The 18,911-nt window shown below is 39.8% G+C and overlaps 1 protein-coding gene across 5 annotated transcripts in view; it reads right to left on the bottom strand.

The window, feature by feature from the left end:
* Window positions 1–18,911, bottom strand: part of KANSL1 (KAT8 regulatory NSL complex subunit 1) — a 178,210-nt gene that overhangs the window by 140,959 nt on the left and 18,340 nt on the right. Inside the window, exon 1 of one of the 5 annotated variants that reach the window (XM_015087308.3) lies at window positions 8,849–8,991. The exons of the other annotated variants lie outside the window; for them this stretch is intronic. The gene's annotated coding sequence lies outside the window, so the exon portion shown is untranslated. Of the gene's footprint in view, window positions 1–8,848; window positions 8,992–18,911 lie in introns of those variants that run through there. 5 annotated transcript variants of the gene reach the window in all.

The raw sequence follows: 18,911 nt of genomic DNA on the forward strand, positions 1-18,911 counted from the left end.
TAAAGTCACCATCACGCAATTCAAATTATCTGAATATTCCCCAATTGTCAATTTACAAATTCTATTTCCACGGTGACAAAGTTCCTTAACATCCTTCTGCATGCTCACTAACTTGATCTAAAAATTGGAACATAGTAAGCACTTGTAAGCACTTACTGACTGGGCTAGAGCATTCAAAAGACTTGGCTAGGTAGGCCTTCAAGTATAAATAAGATTTTGCTATGCAGAGAAAGATGAGGAAATTCTAATCAAGAAACCAACACAATCAAAATAATGGGAAAGGATCTGAGAGATGATCTACAGAACTTGCTGGATGAACCAAGAGGTACATGTACACCTTCTCAAGAAGAGGAAGAATGTAGCAAGTAGTGATCTGTAATGAGGTATTGAAAGCTACAGAACAGGACACACTGCAAAGTACTTCTTTTACATGGAAACAAATGTTTTGTTATAGAATACAATAGAGAATAGGAGGCAAAATTTTTATGATAAAACCCACTATTGTGGACAGTACACCACCCCAGTCCCTAACATGTGCCCATGCCAACAGGGCTTCTCATAACTGAATACGGTTTGTAACTACTAAGGGAAACAGTTCTCTGACTGGAGGACAGATTATTACTACGACTGCTGTTCACAAACCTTAACTGACCTTTTACCATGTCATTGTACTGCCTTATACATATGTTCTCATTTAATCCTCACAACGTTATAAGGTACTCTTACTCGCATTTTATAGATGAAGTTTGAAGCTCCAAAAGTTAAGTAATGTGTCCAAGATCACACAACTACCAAGCGGCAGAGGCAGGATTCCAATTCAAATCTCCAGTTCTAAACCCCATGCTTTTAACTACTATACTAAGTAGTTTAAGGCTAGGTTTAAACTGGAAGGGGCTTGGGGCACCTGGGTGGCTCAGTCGGTTAAGTAGCTGACTTCAGCTCAGGCCAGGCAGTTCATGGGTTCAAGCCCTGCATCAGGCTCTGTGCTGACAGCTCGGGGCCTGGAGCCTGCTTCGGATTCTGTGTCTCCCTCTCTCTCTGCCCCTTGCCTGCTCGCACTCTGTCTCTCTCTCAGAAATAAACATTAAAAAAAATATATATGTAATTATTTTACATATATATACTGGAAGGACCTTAACTGCTGGACACTAGACTTCGAATTTTGTTTAGTCTTTAGAAGAAAGCCAGAGAGGGAATACTGAATCTCTCTAATAAACATTTTACAAAAATGCCTACAACATTCAAATTATTGCACTAAGTGCCTACAAGGTTGATAAGGGCCACTTAAGACAGACACTACTATGTGACCAGAGAATCCCAGGGGACCTTAAGGGACCCTCACACAAACGGAGTCAGTAAGGTCATAAAAGGCTTCCCACAGGAGACAACATCTACATTGATACCTAAAGAATAACTAGGGTCCAGCATCACTCATACAGTTACTGCAAGCGTCCCACATGCAAATCCACTCCCTCCCCCAATACCAAATCCAAAACCAATTCCGGCCCCTCAACATGCCCCATGTGAGTGAATCCTGATCTCAACTACTGATTTACCATCTATCATAAATACCTCATTTAAATATATACTAATGCCAGATACAAACAACAGAAAGACTACTGGAGTAGTTTCATTAATGCCAAAGATAAGAGGATAGAAAGTACATGCACAGGTAAGCCCAGATGATAAAGCACTGTTTTGCCTACAAAGATCAAGGAAGGCTTCCAGAAAAGGAGGACATTCTGACTGAATTTTGAAGGTTAAATAGGGAGGGTTCAATAGACAGAATGACAGGCACATTCATTTCATCCTTAATGCCACTGCCTTGTTCAAAGCCTCGTTATGTACTACAGTAATTCAAGCAGTAATAATCTCCCAACTGTTCTTTCTTCCTGTCTCAGCAAGCCTTCAATCTAGCATCCACTACCAAAATGATTATTAGAAAGGAAGGAGAAACAGAACATAAATCTGACTATGCTGTGCTCCTCTTAAAAATCCTTCACTGACTCTAGAGTAAGGATGAATCCAAACTCTCCACACAGGATATATCTGGGCCCCTTTTTATACTCAGCCTCATCTCCAACCTCTCCCCACTCCAAACACCTGAATCTTATTTAGAGTTTCAGGCTCTTTCCATGCTCTTGCACCTTTGCTCACACTTTCTTTTCAAGGTTCAGCTCCAAGAGATCACATGTCCTCTCAAGTATTCACCATTTATTTCAGGTTGAGTTAGGGGTCCTTCCCTCTCTAGGGTCTTATCTGCACTCCCATGATACCCTGGGCAACAGTTCATGATATAAACTCCCCATCTTGTCATCCTGTCTGTCCCCTCCCTCCCTAGATTATATACTTCTTAAAAAAAAAAAAAATGGGGGGGGGGTGTAGAGGGAGGGTTATGGCTTGTTTTATCTTTATTCTCTACAGGTGGTCCCATGCCTGGCAGAAAGTAGACCAATACATGTTAGTTAACCCGAACACTGTATGTTGAATGCATCAGATGGAGATCCACCATGAAGTTAATGGATATGTCTGATCATAAGGTGATAACAACCTAACAAGGAGCAGGCATCAACTGAATCTAGGACAGACTTCATCTACCTCAAGTTCTAGTCATTTACAATGCCAAGCACCTGCACTCAGACTAGCAAACTTTTTAACTGTACTTTTAAAACTATTAAATTTGGTTACATAAGCCTTTTGAAAGCACTATCTATCAAAATTTTTCATGCCATTACCCAAACATTTACCTAGTAACTGCAGTCTAGGAACCTATCCAACAGAAATATTCTCATAGATATAGAAATATCATAATTCTTTCAATGAAGAATTGTAATACAAAAAAAAAAAAACCCACAACACTTAAAAAGGAACACTAGAATACTATGCAGCTATTTAAAAAAAGAGAACTGGGGGCGCCTGGGTGGCTCAGTCGGTCAAGCCTCCGACTTCGGCTCAGGTCATGATCTCACGGCTTGTGAGTTCGCGCCCCGTGTCGGGCTCTGTGCTGATGGCTCAGAGCCTGGAGCCTCTTCAGATTCCATGTCTTTCTCTGCTCCTCCCCTGCTCAAACTGTCTCTCTCTCTCAAAAATAAACATTAAAAAAATTTTTTTTAAATAAAAAAAGAGAACTGTATGTGTTGATTTGAAAAAAATCTCTACGATATACAGCAACATGAAAAAAAAAGCCACTTAAGTATAATCCCATTTATGTTAAAAACTATACAAACAGATAGGGCACCTGGGTGGCTCAGTTGGTTAGGGGTCCAACTTTGGCTCAGGTCACGACCTCGTGGTTCTTAAGTTAGAGCCCCGCATCAGGCTCTGTGCTGACAGTTCAGAGCCTGGAGCCTGCTTCAGATTCTGTGTCTCCCTCTCTCACTGCCCCCTCTCAAAAATAAACAAACATTAAAAACAAATTTTTTTTTAACTACAGAAACAGAAATTTTTTTTGAAAAATGACTATGTATCAAAATAATGGAGTTTAGGGGTGCCTGAGGTGGCTCAGTCGGTTAAGCATCTGACTTCAGCTCAGGTCATCATCTCATGGTCTGTGAGTTCGAGCCCCGCATCGGGCTCTGTGCTGACAGCTCGGAGCCCTGGAGCCTGCTTCAGGTTCTGTGTCTCCCTCTCTCTCTGCCCCTCCCCTGCTCACGCTCTGTCTCTGTCTCTCAAAAGTAAATAAACATTAAAAAAAAAAAAAAGCAAGAAAGAAATACTACCATCCTTCTTTCATTCCCTTGGGAGGTCAAAGGAAAAACTAAGAGGTAAGCAGTAAATCAATAACTGCAAAAAACAGCAGTCCAATTTCTTTTATATATGCTTGAGGTCTTCAAACATCCTCAGTTCTCCACAGTAATATACGAACAGTTTAATGTAACTTCCCTAACAGTTCAACTTAATCAACTAGCATTTTTACAAAGCCTCTCTACTAGCAAACATCAGAAACTAATTAGCTTTACCTCTATCCCTTCACAACCTCCCATGGAAGTGCTAATATGCAGTCACAAAGGCCAAATAGGAGTAGCAAAAGAAAGCCTGGGATATCAGTTTTTAGCAATTTTTGGTGTAACATCCTAACAAAATCATTATTCATCTGTTTTATTCCTCAACACTTCTCCAACTGAATTTAACCAGGTCTGACCTTAAGCTGCTCCCTTTTTAAAAAGAAATTAAAAAGTAAGGGACTCCATTAAGTTTGATGCCACTCAGAAACAACTTTTTCCAAACAAGAGCAGAATATGCTGTACTTAAAATTCAGAATGAGATCTCATTTGGGATTCCTATTCAAGTAACAAGAACCAGAGTTTTTGATAACATTTAGATAAAACTGCACTGAATTCACCTCCACCTTACATTTCCCGACTCTCAAAAACTTGAGGGGCAACCGTAATTCTTAAAAAAAATTAGGACTAGAGAAAAATGGGCAAGTTTACAATCAACAACATAAAATATAAAGCTAAATAATTCCCAGCTAAATTAACTCTCTAGAAGCATTAGGCATTCAAATGTTAAATTTTATGGAGCTATCTTATAATCTTGGAAAAGCAAGGCTTGCAGAAGGTAACATTTATTAAACAACTATCATTTGCCAGACACTGCTACCCAACAATAAATCAAGAATTTAAAACAACTCCAACCTTGAAAGGCCTCTTTGCATAAAAACTTAAAACCTTCATACACAATATTTAACTTTTTCTTTCAAACTACCCAAGCTTGTTTGTTTTTCATTCACGAACATGAGTTGTGTTCTCTACACTGAAGTTGGTTTCCTCATACTCTGCATTTTAGCTCTACCTTTATCAAAGAGGTGAAAAAGCTTAACACATAAAAAGTATCTACTTCAGTTCTTTTTGGAAAATCACACCAACTGGCTAATTTTCCTCTATACATTTCACCCTACGTTATAATAAACAGGCTACATGGCGTATCTTAGGAACAAATGATAACTGAGTAACTAACAGTGACCCTTCCACAACAAGTCTTTTTTTCCTATGACACACAATCTGCAAGCAACACCCAAGGACCTTCTTGTGGCCTTCAAAAGTTGGGGACCTCTAGTACAGTGGAATATTTGTCTTTTCTAACTATTATTGTGGTTCACTGAGTTGATGTCACATTCCAAGGAATAGGAAGTACTGATGAAAGAGTCTTATTTTGTGTTACGAATTATTACACTCAGGCAGGAGTATTTTTTGCACAACTTTTAGTATGCCCAAAGAAAGACTAATAAGCACTTAAGATAGAAACTATAATTCAAACATGTATCTTCACAAGCAACATGAAGACTCAAAAACCAATCCGAATTTAGATTTCCAAAGAGTAAAGTCCTATTTTTAGGAAAAGGACATGGTCCAAGTACTCTTTGCACCGACACAGTACGCAGGCCAGGTGTATAAGGCCATTTTACTTGAGACACCTGCACTGTACTCCTTCATAAAGTGATCAAATAGGGCACTAAAGTAAAATATGCTTCCTGAGACCCAGAACAGTCTAACCAATCAAAGAAGAAACTTACTTAAAATAGAGAAAGAGGGTAGAGAAAAGGTGCCTTAAAACTCTACATAAACCACTTAATGATGAGATTTGGTTTTGTTCTGGGGCAATCTGCCACAGACCACATACTTATTCTGCACTACTCCCTCCTTTCCAAACTCAAGGGAGAGATCCTTTGGAAAAAAAAAAATTAATTTTTTAAAATCCCTCTCTCTCTCCCTCTCTCTCTCCAGGAAGGAAATCACTTAGTTTCTGTGTCTTAATGGCCTCACCAAGAAGAAAAAATAACCTTTACAAAACCCCCCAAGGAAGCTAAATATAAGAGGAGTAAGCATTACTCTTTTAAACTCTTTAGAAAATCCAATACGGACTAGCATCTTTTTACATTTTAAAATTGCTTTTCCAGTAAAACAAGGCAACTACGCTTTACTGCACTCAAAGCTAAATGCCTTCTCAAACCAGCATCACCACCCATAATGGCTCTATGTTTACAGATTACATAATTCAGGTTATATCAAACAGAACAAATCTAAAACTTGTTTTTCAGTTTAAAATACAATTAAAATCTGTGGTCAACCCAATAAAATGGAGAGGATGTACAGCCTCTGGTTATAGTGTAGCATTACTAGAAAAGGAAGAGTATTTTGGCAGTGTTTGAAGAAGGGAAAAAAATGGGAATATTTTCCTTTCTTCTCACCTTGATAAAAGCTCAAAAGTGAACTTGTAAGGCGTACTCATTTTCCAGCTTCCAGAATTTTCCTCAACACGATAATGATAAGTCTAACAATCAAAGAACGCTCTGCAGGTTTAACCATAGAAATAACGTGTGTAGGCAGGAATAAAGAAAATCAGACAAAGATTTAACATCTCACTTTGGTAAAGCACAGTTAAATACTAACGTTCTGAATAAGGCTTTCAGTAAAGATGCAGGGACACTTCTAAAAACTTCATTCAACAGATTCATATAAGTGAAAGGACCAAAAACCCGATCGTACCACAAAGCTCTATCAATACTTAGTTGATCACTCAACTATCTACAGACACAAATCAAAAATACTTACATACAGTTAAATGTAGTAGTCATCAGAAACCAACCATCTTCACCAAAATACAGAGGTTAACAATCTTTGTCATATCTAAGGTTTCCCTCTGAGTAGTGCATACTTGAGAAATAAAAAGTTAACCACCTCAAATCACAAGATCACTAACAAATACATCAAACACAAGAAAGGTCAAAGAAACTGCATACTTTGTTGGATAAACATAGCGGAAATTGAAATTCCATGACTGAGGACAGTTACCCCACATATAATACATTTTTTAAATTCCCAAGGGATGAGCATTTTTACCTTGCCTTATTTTTAGAACTACACATCACACTGTACATATCACATGACATGATGTAACTGTTAGCAAAGAAAATGGCCCAAACCATTGAAAATATACATTAAGAGGAAATGAATCAATGCATACTTAAGAATCACTACATTTCACATTTACCTTTTTTATTTTTGAAGATGTTTCCTAACTCTATTACAGTAGACTTTTTTATTAACTGGAAAAGTAGCTAGTAACCTATGTAGGAACAACAGAAAAATGTACTTGATATTTTACAAAATAGGAATTTACCCAATTACTGGGAAAACTGATATGAAGAAACAGATAACAGAACATTCTTCCAAACCTCAAGAATTAAAAGCAAAAATTGTCTGGATCAAAAATGCAACAGAAACATAATGTAATACTCCAGTTGGAGAACAATTATTACTCAAAAGTATTCCCTGTTGTTAGGAGAAAATAAAAATAGTTTTAACTGACAATGCCTGCAGACAACTGAAAATTTCTAAACTGGTGAGACAGTTTATCAGAAAAGGAACCAAGTATATGGTATAGGAGGGGGGGAGGAGAAAAACACACCCACTTAAGCCTTTGTAAACAGTGGTACTTAAAAGACCCAAGAAGCTGGGAAAAATCAAAACTACAGACTATTCTAAAAAGTGTAAAAGATATTCCAGTGTACTACTGTCCATACTTGAAAGTGCTTTAGAGACAAAGTTCAGTAACAATCTATAACTATATCATGATTATGCAAGGCGAAGATTATGTAATTTTATCATTTATTATAAATGTTCTCCTACTCTCAAACTAAAACAACTAAAACGTTTTCATCTCTCCGATGGGGAGGGGATAGTTTCTTCTGGGCTACAGTTTAAAAATATAAACACACACCCCAAAACAAACAAAAAAACACAATGACTGCTAGCCACGTGACAAAGGAGATGGCAACACCAGGATTGTGAATGGAGGGGAGGGAGGAGAGGCAGGACGACTAGGGAGATTTCTCGGAACTTTGGGGACCTCTAGATTCGGGTCTCTCGACCTTTAAGGTACCAAACTCTAGCTCTACAAGTTGTACGTTAACATTCTCAAATACAGTCTTATTAACAGATCACGAAAAATGCTCTAGTGACCTCCAGGATAAAGAGGCGTAAATCAGAGGAGGAAAGAGAGCAATTTAAAGTGGCGCCATCATGTCACCCCCTTTCCCCTAAGGCAATCAATAAGCAATAGTTAAGTAACGTGTTTCTCCAAAAAAACCAAAAAACCAAAAAACAAAAAAAAAACAAACCACCACACTGGGGGCCCGACAATGGAAAACAAAAGGGTTTTTAAGTAAGACATGCGCTTAAGATTGTTTATCGTATGGAAAACAATCAAACTATTTGCTGAAGAATCAAAAGACAGCCGGAAAACAGGCCCCCCAAACTCACTTAAAAGCAAATAAATGCCTCTTCCTCTTTGGATTTTTTTTTTTAAACAAACAAACACGTCCGCCTAAGGGAGACTAGATCTGAAAACATAAGTGACCTCAATATATAGACAACAAAAATAATAAATAAATGAAACAAATAATCATCTCACAACAATCAGAGTTGTGATACACACCGTGCACCGCGCAAGATGTGTGTTACGAGCAGAAAAAGGCCTTCTGCAGTCAAGAGAAGTTCAAGCCAAGAGCCAGAGTTTGTTTGGGGTTTTTTTTACGGGAATAAATCGTGTTCTTAAGGCCGCATTTTTAAATAGAACGCCAAAGGAAAAGCTGGCGAACGAGGCGGCAGCTGGTAGAGAAGGGCCCCCGCACACCCCCGCCCTTGGGGCGACTCCCAGCCCCGGACCCGCAGCGGGGAAGCCCGGTGAGGCCATTTAAAGTTCCGGGGATTTTTCCTGCCCTGCCCTGCCTTTCTAGTTACAACTAACAAAGAGAGAGAGAAATGGGAGCCACAGGGAGAGCGAGGAGAAGGAGAAAGGGCAGCGGGAGGAGGAGGAGGAGAGGAGCAGCAGCAGCAGCACCTACCACGTGATGGAGGAGCGTTGCCCGGGCGGATTCAGCCCCACAAAATGGGCGCAGTTTGCAAACAGCCCCCGGCCTGAGCGCCGAGGGCCGGCGGCGGCAGGCGGGGGCGCGCGGCGGCGGCGGCTCCGGCCCGGGCCCGCCGCTCTCCTCCCCCCCGGCGCCCGGAGCCGCCCTGACTTTCCGGGCGGGGGGGGGGGGGCGAGGCGGAGGGGGAGGGGAAGGCGGCGGCGGCGGGGAGCGGCCGCTTTTTCTTCTCTTTCGGGCCCCTTCTCCGGCCTTCCTCGGCTCCGGCGGGGCCTGGGCACCGTCGGGGACCGCAGCCCGGCGGGGAGGACTGGCGGGCGGGGGCAGAGGGTGAAGCCGCCCCCCCGCCCCGCACAAACAAGCACCGCCGTCTGCAGCCCGAGCCCGCACCCCGGCCGCCACCCCCGCACGCCTCTTCCCGGCCGGGGAGCGCGCTCCGGCCGCCCCCCGCGCCGCCGCGGTGAGACGAGTCGGCTTCGCTACGGTGCTCGGTTCTCCCGCCGGCTCGGCGAGCGGTGGCGGCGGTGGCGGCGGCACTGGGAAAATGGCGGCCGAGCTCCTTTTCCCTCCCCCCCTTTAATCTGAAGCGGAGGGAGAATGGAGCGAGCGAGCGAGCGGGCGAGCGCCGGGGACACGGGGAGGAGGGACAGCAGCGCCTCCGCCGGCTGCGGCTGCGGCGGCGAAGGGCCGCTCCGCCCCGGCGCGCCGCCAGGGGGCGCCCGCCGCGCCACCCCCGCGGGCCGCCAGGAGGCGCGGCCGCCGCCGCCTCAGTCATGGCTCCTTGCCGCGGCCGCTGTTTCTGCACCTCCATCTGCGGAGGCCGCGGCGCCGGGACCCAGCTGCTCCCAGACGTGCGGCCACGGCACGGGGCACTGCGGCAGGCGGGAGAGGGCCCTCGCTCCGGCCGAGGTGAGGCTAACCTGAGGCGCTGACGCCGTCACATTCCCTCCGCGCCGGGGCTGGCGGGGCCGCGCGCAGGCTATGAGGGGGCAAGGCGGGCAGGCGCGGCGGAGCAAGAGGACGTGAGCGAGGAACTGTTTGCACTGTGTAGTAAACAGGCTAATGCAGTCGGTGCCACACTATTCCAGGGTTAAACGCGCGCTGAATCGGGTAAGAAGCTCCCTGACCAGCGAAGCGCTTTCTGCCGCCCTTTGTCCTAGGCGACTGCCTCGATACACTGCAGCACGCCTGGGCACTAGCCCCAGCGCAGCGCTCCGCAGCCGCCAGGGTGGAAAAAAAAAAAAAAAAAAAAAGGCGCACGTCGTCATTGCGCAGGCGCAGGCCAGGGCCCGCGCCGGGCCAGCCCGGGAAGGGACGACCGGGAGCTAGAGGGGAAGTGATGACCCACCCGCGCCGGGCCCGCTGGGAACTGTAGTTTTCGTTAAGAAGCACGCGTCTTGTTTTGGGTGTCATGGTTTGGCAGATCCGCCAAAGCAGGCAAATGGCATTACACAATGAGTATTTATGCTTCCTGTCGCCACCAAAAGGAAGTTCACTGCTATGCTAAAAGTTTAACAAAGAACTCCACAGAGAAACCAAATCTCACAACAAAAAGCAAACTTCCCACTTTTCCTACCAGAGTTGGTTTAAAGTGGTGGCACTTTATCTTTCTCATGACCAGTTTGTCGGTACAGTATTTTGTTTCCCAAAACAGGGCCTTACAATAATGGAACCTTTTCTAGATTAAAAAAGTTAAGCAATATAACGCAAAGTGTCACATTTACACAAAGTATAATTCCACCATCCTTTAAAACCAAAAAAAAAAAAAAAAAAAAGTTGCCGAAAGATTATTTCAGTGGTTTGAGATTTTAAAACAGAACTCTAGGATTCGTCAGAATGTGCTTTAAATGACTGAAGGAAAAAATGATTACAACAATTAAATCATCAAATTCAGCAAGACAGGAAGGGTATGCTCTACTATGAAAAGGAAGATAAGAAATGCTCAATACTGTTTTGTGGCTTACCAGAACCAATATCCGGTGGTATGCTCACTTCTGCTAGCCAAACAAACACCCTCTCGGTTGTAGTCCTCCCACAAAGTTACCAGCAACTATAGCATCTACACCTGTATGTCAGTGAGCTCCCATTTGTACTCTTAAAATCACACTACAATGAAGTCACGGTCAAATTACACAAAGAATAAACTAATATAAGTGTACCATCCAAAAGAGATGCTGGTCTTGGCTTTTTATAATCCTGCGAAAGAAAATTTAGTTGATTAAAAAAGTATACACATATCTCCATATAAATAGGAATTCCATAAAATATAGCAGAAAGGTGTTAAACACAGACCAACAGATGGCAAACTCAAGTCCTAATCTAAGGATTCTGAAATCTAAATGAGCCAAATGAAAAACACCGAATAAGGCAAAGCCCCTTCCAGCATATACTTAAAAATATTATGTTCAAAGACACCCACCACAAAATAATTAATCTTACTACTGATTAGTAAGTGGACTGGGCCTAGCCCTAAAACTCAACTGTGAGATTTAATTAGGCCCCCAAATAACGAAGATTGTGAAATACTTTTTTATTCAGTGGATTAGGAAAAAGGTGGGAATGCTCATTTTAAAACATGCTTTTTGGGGAAAAATAAATTCCAACTTTCCCATTCTCTCAATGTTTAGCCCAAGAGCCAGGAGTTCACAGTGTTTATGGCATTTAAATCAGTCAAACATGTTTTACATTCTTATCTCAAACCAGATGTCTTTTTCCTAAGGCACCAATTTTTACAAATAAAAAGATTCAAAGGTAAGCCACTAAAATGCAAAAATCTTAAGAAGAGAGATACATTTTCTTAAAATTGACCCCAGAAACACAGTGGATGTCAAGGCTGATTAAACACACACATACACCCTACTATTCATAACACTCTTGGAGTAGTCATTATGGTTGACTCTCAAAGTTGATATTTGTATTAGTTTAACCCATCCCCTCTGCCAATGATTGGTTGGGAATGGGCATGAAACCCAATCCTGGCCACTGAGACATGAGTAGAAGCCCACTGGAAGGCCTGCTAGAGAGAAGTGTGAGAAAAGCATCTTCATTCCTAAAAATGAAATGAGAAACAGTTATCTCTTCTTTAGGCTGTGCGAAAAATGACACCTCAAACTGCTACAGTCACCCTACAAGAAGCCTGAAGATGCCACAATCCTCATCAAAGGGGGCAGAATGGAGAGCTGGCAAGAACTTTTCAGCATTAAGCCATTAAATCAAATAATCCTGACCTCTGCTAGACTACTGGACTTCAGCTACACAAGAACAATGTAACAACATTTCTTTATTGTTTCAGCCAATTTAAGTTAGGTTTTCTATACCTGAAGTCAAAAAAATTCTAATTAATTTCTCATGTTTTAGAGCACCTATATTATATTACTTGGATTATTCATATTGTCATATTATATAAAAGCTTATTTATTCCTCAGAAAAGTCCTTTCCTTCTATATACAACTCTGTACCCATCCATGTCTTTATATGTTCTTTCTGCCTAGAAAAAGAGGACCATCCCTCCTCACAACCATTCCTTGTTCATTCTTCTCCCCCAACCCACTGCGACTTATTTTTCCTTCAAGACATGTTCCACCATTTCATTTACATACCTTATTTAACAAGGTAGATAATTGGCCCTATAATAGTTAAAGGCTCTCTATAATTCCTTTGAGGTTGTTTTCATCTATCAGTCTTACCTCTGAAGCTGGTCTGAAAGCCCTAAAAGGCAGGAACTATGGCTATTCCAACTTCAGATTTATAACTCTCACCTGTACAATAAACATATCCCAAGAAGGCACTCTCTAATAACTTCACCATATATATATATATATATATATATATATATAAACAAGCCAGATAGTCCTAAACAGAACATTCTATCACAAATTCAGTACTTCATATGTCCAAACTAATCTCAAAAAGACAAGGGATTGTTTTGTTTTGCACTTTAAAAATATGTATTAAAACTAAGGAGAAAGTCCTAAAGCCTAAACCATTTAGTTTCAAAAGAACAGGGACCCAGTTTCTGTTATTTATTGTTGCATCATTACATCCTGGGGACCTAGTCCAGAGCCTTGCAAAAGGGGGCACTTGGTAAGAATTTGCTGAATAAATGAAGAAAGCTATAGTGTGGTAACTAAGAATATAGGATCCAGGGGTAGCCCTAGATTTTACCTGCCTCCTTGACTTATCAGCTGTGTTACTTTGGGCAAAGTACTAAACTTATAAGCCCCAGTTTCTGCTCTGCAAAAAGGAGATAGTGATGCCTACCTCATAAATTTAACTATTATCGTTATTAGTTAACTAATGAAGCTATTTTCCCAAGTTCAATAATTGAAGAGGTTAAAATATGAGATAAGGTCAGCACCTCTTCCCTAATTCAAACTTCAAATCCCTATCTACACACTCCAGCAAACAATGTTTTCATTCATAAACTCAGATAACACTATCCATAAAAATACTTTGAGCTCCCCGAGAGCATATTCTAATTCTGAAAAAGATTTACATTCATAAATCCAAAACCACATAAAAAGGTAAAATTCATTTATTCAACAAAAATTTAGTGAGTATCTATTAAGCTCAAGACCCTGTTCCAGATGTCACAGAAATGAACACGTCAATCTATTTAAGACAACATTAAAATTCTATCATGAAAGAAACAACTTTAAACTGAAATTGGTGCATGCTCTCATGTTAATATGTTATCAGCTAAATATTCAGTAGAAAGCTAGAATTGAATGAACTGAGCCAATAGTAAGAAATTTAAATCAAAGAAATTTTGGATGTAGAAGGAATATGGAAGGTCATCTAGCTAAACCTCCAACTTTTATTAGTGGGAAAACAAGGTAAGGCCAAGAGAGAACAGTTAAGATTCTACCCTAAGCCCCACAGCAGAAGGACACAATGGGATCAGAGGTCAGTCTCCAATTCTCACTTTCCCATTATATCACCTGCCTTCCAGAGTTACATTCTCCCAACAGAAACATGCTACTTACTTGACTAATAAGAACTACAAATGTGACAAAGATATTAAGCTCAAACAATAGTACCTATTTCATAGTTTCACAAGTGTCAAGATTTAGCCAGAAAGAAAATCCTCACACTGATTACAAGAATTGTAAGGCTCAGAAATCAAGATTTTTTTTTTCATTAAGTGGAGGTCTCAACTCATTCAAAATATATATTCTTATGTATTCAGTCCACTAGCAACAAACTTTCAGTAAGATTAAACAGCTTAAGGCATGTGAAAAACTTTTGTAAATGGCAAAGTAGTATAAGAATGCATGGCATTCCTTAGTTTCAATCCCACCTAAAAACAAGATAAATTTCTTCTCCATACTAGAGATACACACTGTCAAATTTACATAAAGAAATTACCTTACCATTTCACCACAGAAGTGATCCAATAACTCACTGAGAAGAAAAACTAATCTTAGGCAGTAAGTAATAATAATTGTTACTAATAATAATAACTAAAGTCACAGGTTAACTCTGAAAACACTTCTAAATCTATAAATACTTTATTTAGGGATAACTCAGAAGATAGCAACTGAATATAACTGTAACACTTAAACAAGTTGGGTTCTTTCACACCAGCTACGTTAAGATCTAGGTTTTCTCCTCCATGGTACCAGATTTGAAAGTAGCAACACAGGCACTTACTTCTTTCTAATGCGTGCAGTTTAATGAAGACTTTATATGAAATATTTTAATAAAGTTTCTCAAGTTGTCAAAAACTACACTGATTATTTAGGTGGATTTTAATTAATTCTGCTGCTTTAAATTTTAATATAGAACATTAAAAAAATTCTCAAATAATTAGAATTAACCAAAAAAAGTTCATTGACCAAACATAACAAAAGGAGTACTCCAATATTCTGACTTAGCTGACGAGGCAATGTCAAATGAAGCAATCTGTCTAGGACCTAAACACTGTTTCAGATGATAAACTTAAATGTCAAAATTTGCCCAAAATTTTCCAAGAAACTGCCTGGCTTCTATTCTAAATGAAACATAGAAGTAAACATGCAGAAGAACTTCAAGGCAGCCATGAACAGCCAACTCGTGGAAGGCCTGACAAAGAGAGTCAGAGGGGGAAAAATGTTCAAAGAGAAAAGGAGACAACAGGTGCACAAGGCAAATGTCACTTAAAAAATTTTTAAGTCCAGGGTGCTTGAGTGGCTCCATCAGTTGAATGACAGACTCTTGATTTCGGTTCAGGTCATGATCTCATGGTTGTGGGATTGAGCCCCAGGTCAGGCTCTGCACTGGACACAGAGCCTGCTTGCGATTCATTCTCTCTCTCTCTCTCTCTCTCTCTCTGTCCCCTCCCCTCTCCCTCTCTTTGCCCCTCCCCCACTCGTGGGTAGGCTCTCTCAATCTCTCTCAAAAACAAAAACAAAAACAAAACTTTAAATCAGTTGCTAAGTCCAAAGTTAAGATGCAACTTCCAAAATCTCGCTCTGATGGCAGAACAAACCTAGGGATTTTGGAGACACCACACGTGTTCCCTCCATTGGAAAGGCACACCATTCTTGAAAAGGAACATACCTTTTTAAACCACTAATTTCTGGATTCTTGAACCAGGTTTTCATGTACACTATGAGCACAGTGATATAAAATAGGGGGTAACTGAAGCCAATGAATAATCAAGAGAGACACCTTGCTGGAGTGTCAATTTCATCAAAGATTGTAGTAAAATTGCATATACTTTTATTAAAATAAACACAAATATATTATGTAGCAAAATACAAAATTCTCATTTTTTTCAAGATAAAGGAGTCTTCAGAGAAATGTCCTTTTCGTGTGAAGTTGCTCTGGACAACCCTAGACTGAGGGTACTTTAAAGGAAAGTAGGAGAAACAATGCTTTAGATCATTTATGGATAAAGATGTATCCCAAAAAATCCTGAACATAATCCCTCCATAAAGATAATATAACTTGGAGAGATCTTATATAAAAATTGTCATGGATACAATATTACAAATGAGTCCATAAGCTACTGAGAACATGACTAGAATTCAGGAAATGCTAAAGTCCTTGTCTTATCTCTGTCACTCATTTACTAAGAAATCAAATATAATCTCCTTAACAATAATCTTTTCTCATTTCTGAATTAGACAAAAATAATAAAATATAATATTTGGTATTTTCAGCCATATTCCAAATTAATTCCCACAATCAAATTTAGACACAAATTTATCTAACAAAACTTGTCCCAAATGAACTAACTTCAACTAGCAGAACAAACAAATTTAATTTAAAAAATAAAACAGCTAAATGAAAGTATAACTTCTGGGAGACCTTGGGTGGCTCAGTCAGTTAAGCATCCAACTTCAGCTCAGGTCATGATTGGTTCATGAGTTCAAGCCCCACATCAGGCTTTTTTTTTTTTTTGTGCTGCCAGCACAAAATAAAGGTATTTATTTTTATTTATTTTGAAAGAGAGAGAAAGTGCATGTGCTAGCGTAAGCAGGAGGATGAGCAGAGAGAGAGAGAGAGAGAGAGAGAGAGAGGAGAGAGAGAACTCCAACCAGGCTCCGCATGCTGTCAGTGCAGAGCTTGATGCAGGGCTCAAACCCACAAATCACAAGATCATGGCCTGAGCCAAAATCAAGAGTTGGATGCTCAACCAACTGAGCCACCCAGGTACTCCTAAAATAAACATTAAAAAAAAAAAAGGGTTGTTTTTTTTTTTTTTAATGTTTGTTTATTTTTGAGAGAGAGACAGAGAAGAGCATAAGCAGAGGAAGGGGAGAGAGACACAGAATCCGAAGCAGGCTCCAGGCTCATGAGCTGTCAGCACAGAGCCCGACACAGGGCTCAAACCACAAATCACAAGATCATGACCTGAGCCTAAGTCGGATGCTTAACCAACTGAGCCACTTGGGTGCCCCTAAAATAAACATTTTCTGTAAAAAGTGTATCTTCGTTGCTTCTCGGCCTTTTGGCTAAGATCAAGTGTAAAAAGTGTATCTTCTGTGGTATCAAGAAGAATAAAATGTTCTGTGTAGGGGAAGGGATTAAACTCACATTTCCTATTATAACTATACTGGCAACATCAAAATGTGGTCTTGCTGGTAATATTTAGCCTAAGTCATTAAATTTTTATAACATGACAACAGTAGTACTAGCGTTCCTGCCTTGGAGGACTTTCTTTTTCAGTAAAACTGGATATCCCCTTAAAGCCCTAACATTCATTTCCATTCATTCATAAACATTTATTGACTGTCTACCAAATGCCAATCACTGTCGTACCTCTGGAAAAAAAAATACTAAGTCACCATCATAAGTTATGTGGTAGCCAAGAAAAACTCCTTCTATTCATTGACATTTTAAATGGTTAAAAATTCAAAGCTAAGAAGTCATAAGAGAACAATTAGCAAAATTTTAGTGCTTTATGCTTCCAACTCCATTCTCTTCTGATCCCTTTTGTGAAGCTTGCCTAAACCACTCCAAGGATGCTAAAATTAGGATGCTAAAATTAGGCATAACCAGAAAGAGGTAACAGAGTACCCCAAAATAAAACCAAGAGAAGTTAAGGGAACCAAGTAGGAGGCAAGGATCTTAAGTAGTGGACTCAGAACCTCTACCCTGCATGTCTCAAGATAGGCAAAGGTCTAGAAGAGGAAAATTTGTGACCTAATCCAATTGTACTTAATTCTGCATCCCCCTTTTCATTCTCAAATATTTGTGGTTGCCCTGGGGGGATGCTTTTAGTTCTGACTGCCATGGATTCAAAAACACATCATTTCTTAAACATTAGTTATGTTAACTATTATCTCCATTCTACTAATTAGGCAATTAGAATTTGCTACTGCTAAATGAATGTCCAAAGTTAAGCCACAATTATTTCGAGATGAAGTCAAGAACACATCTCAACTCACATGATAAGGCTGTTATTACCCTGATGCCTAAAGCAGAGAAAGACATAAAAAGAAAAACAAACAAAATCAAAAAAACAAAAACCACACTTCAGACCGATATCCCTTATGGATATAGATGTAAAAATCCTCAACAAAACACTAGCAAATGAATCCAGCAACATCTAAACAGGACAGTACACCTTTGCTAAGTGTGACTAATCCTAGGAATTCAAGGTTGGTCTATAACCTGAAAGTCAATTAATGTAATACATTATACTAATAAAGGATTAAAACCACACGATCACTCAAGTTGATGCAGAAAAAGCATTTGACAAAATCCAATACCCTTGCATGATAAAAACACACAAGAAACCAAGAACTGAAGAAAACTTCCTCAACCTGACAAAAGGTATCTATGAAAAAACCACATCTAACATCACAGTTAATGGAGAAAGACTGAATACTTTCTAAGATCAAGAACAAAACAAGGATGTCAGCTCTCACCACTTTTATTCAACACTGTACTGCAGATTTTAGCCAGGGCAATTAGGCAAGAAAAATAAATAAAAAGCATTCAAGTTACAAAGGAAAAAGTAAAATTAATCTATTTGTACATAACATAATATTGTATATAAAAAATCCTTAAGGAACCCACAAGTAAACTGTTAGAGCTAGAAAACAACTCCATCAATAGTATAAGATGTAAGACCACTATACAAATATCAGTTGTATTTCAGTACACTAATAATGAACAATTTGAAAATGAAATAAAAAACAATTATCTACAATAGCATCAAAAAGAATAAAATACTTAGAAATAAATTTATAAAATTTGCACTCTGAAAATGACAAAAATTGTCAAAAGAAGTGAAAGAAGTCCTAATTAAGTGGAAAGACATCCCATGTTCATGGATTGGAAGATATAACATTATTAAGCTGGCAGTTACCCCCTAAATTGATCTATAGATTCAAATCAATCCCAGAATATCCAAAATAATCTTGAAAAGGAAGAATGAAGTTGGAGGACTCACACTTCCTGATTCCAAAATCTAACTCAATGCCATAGAAATCAAGACAGTGTGGTACCAGCATAAGGACAGACATATAGATCAATGAAGTATTGTTGACAGTCCAGAAAAAAGACCTCACATTCATAGTCAATTGGTTTTTGACAAGAGCGCCAC

The sequence above is a fragment of the Acinonyx jubatus genome, chromosome E1 (genome assembly GCF_027475565.1).
Source record: "Acinonyx jubatus isolate Ajub_Pintada_27869175 chromosome E1, VMU_Ajub_asm_v1.0, whole genome shotgun sequence".
Lineage (NCBI taxonomy): Eukaryota > Metazoa > Chordata > Mammalia > Carnivora > Felidae > Acinonyx > Acinonyx jubatus.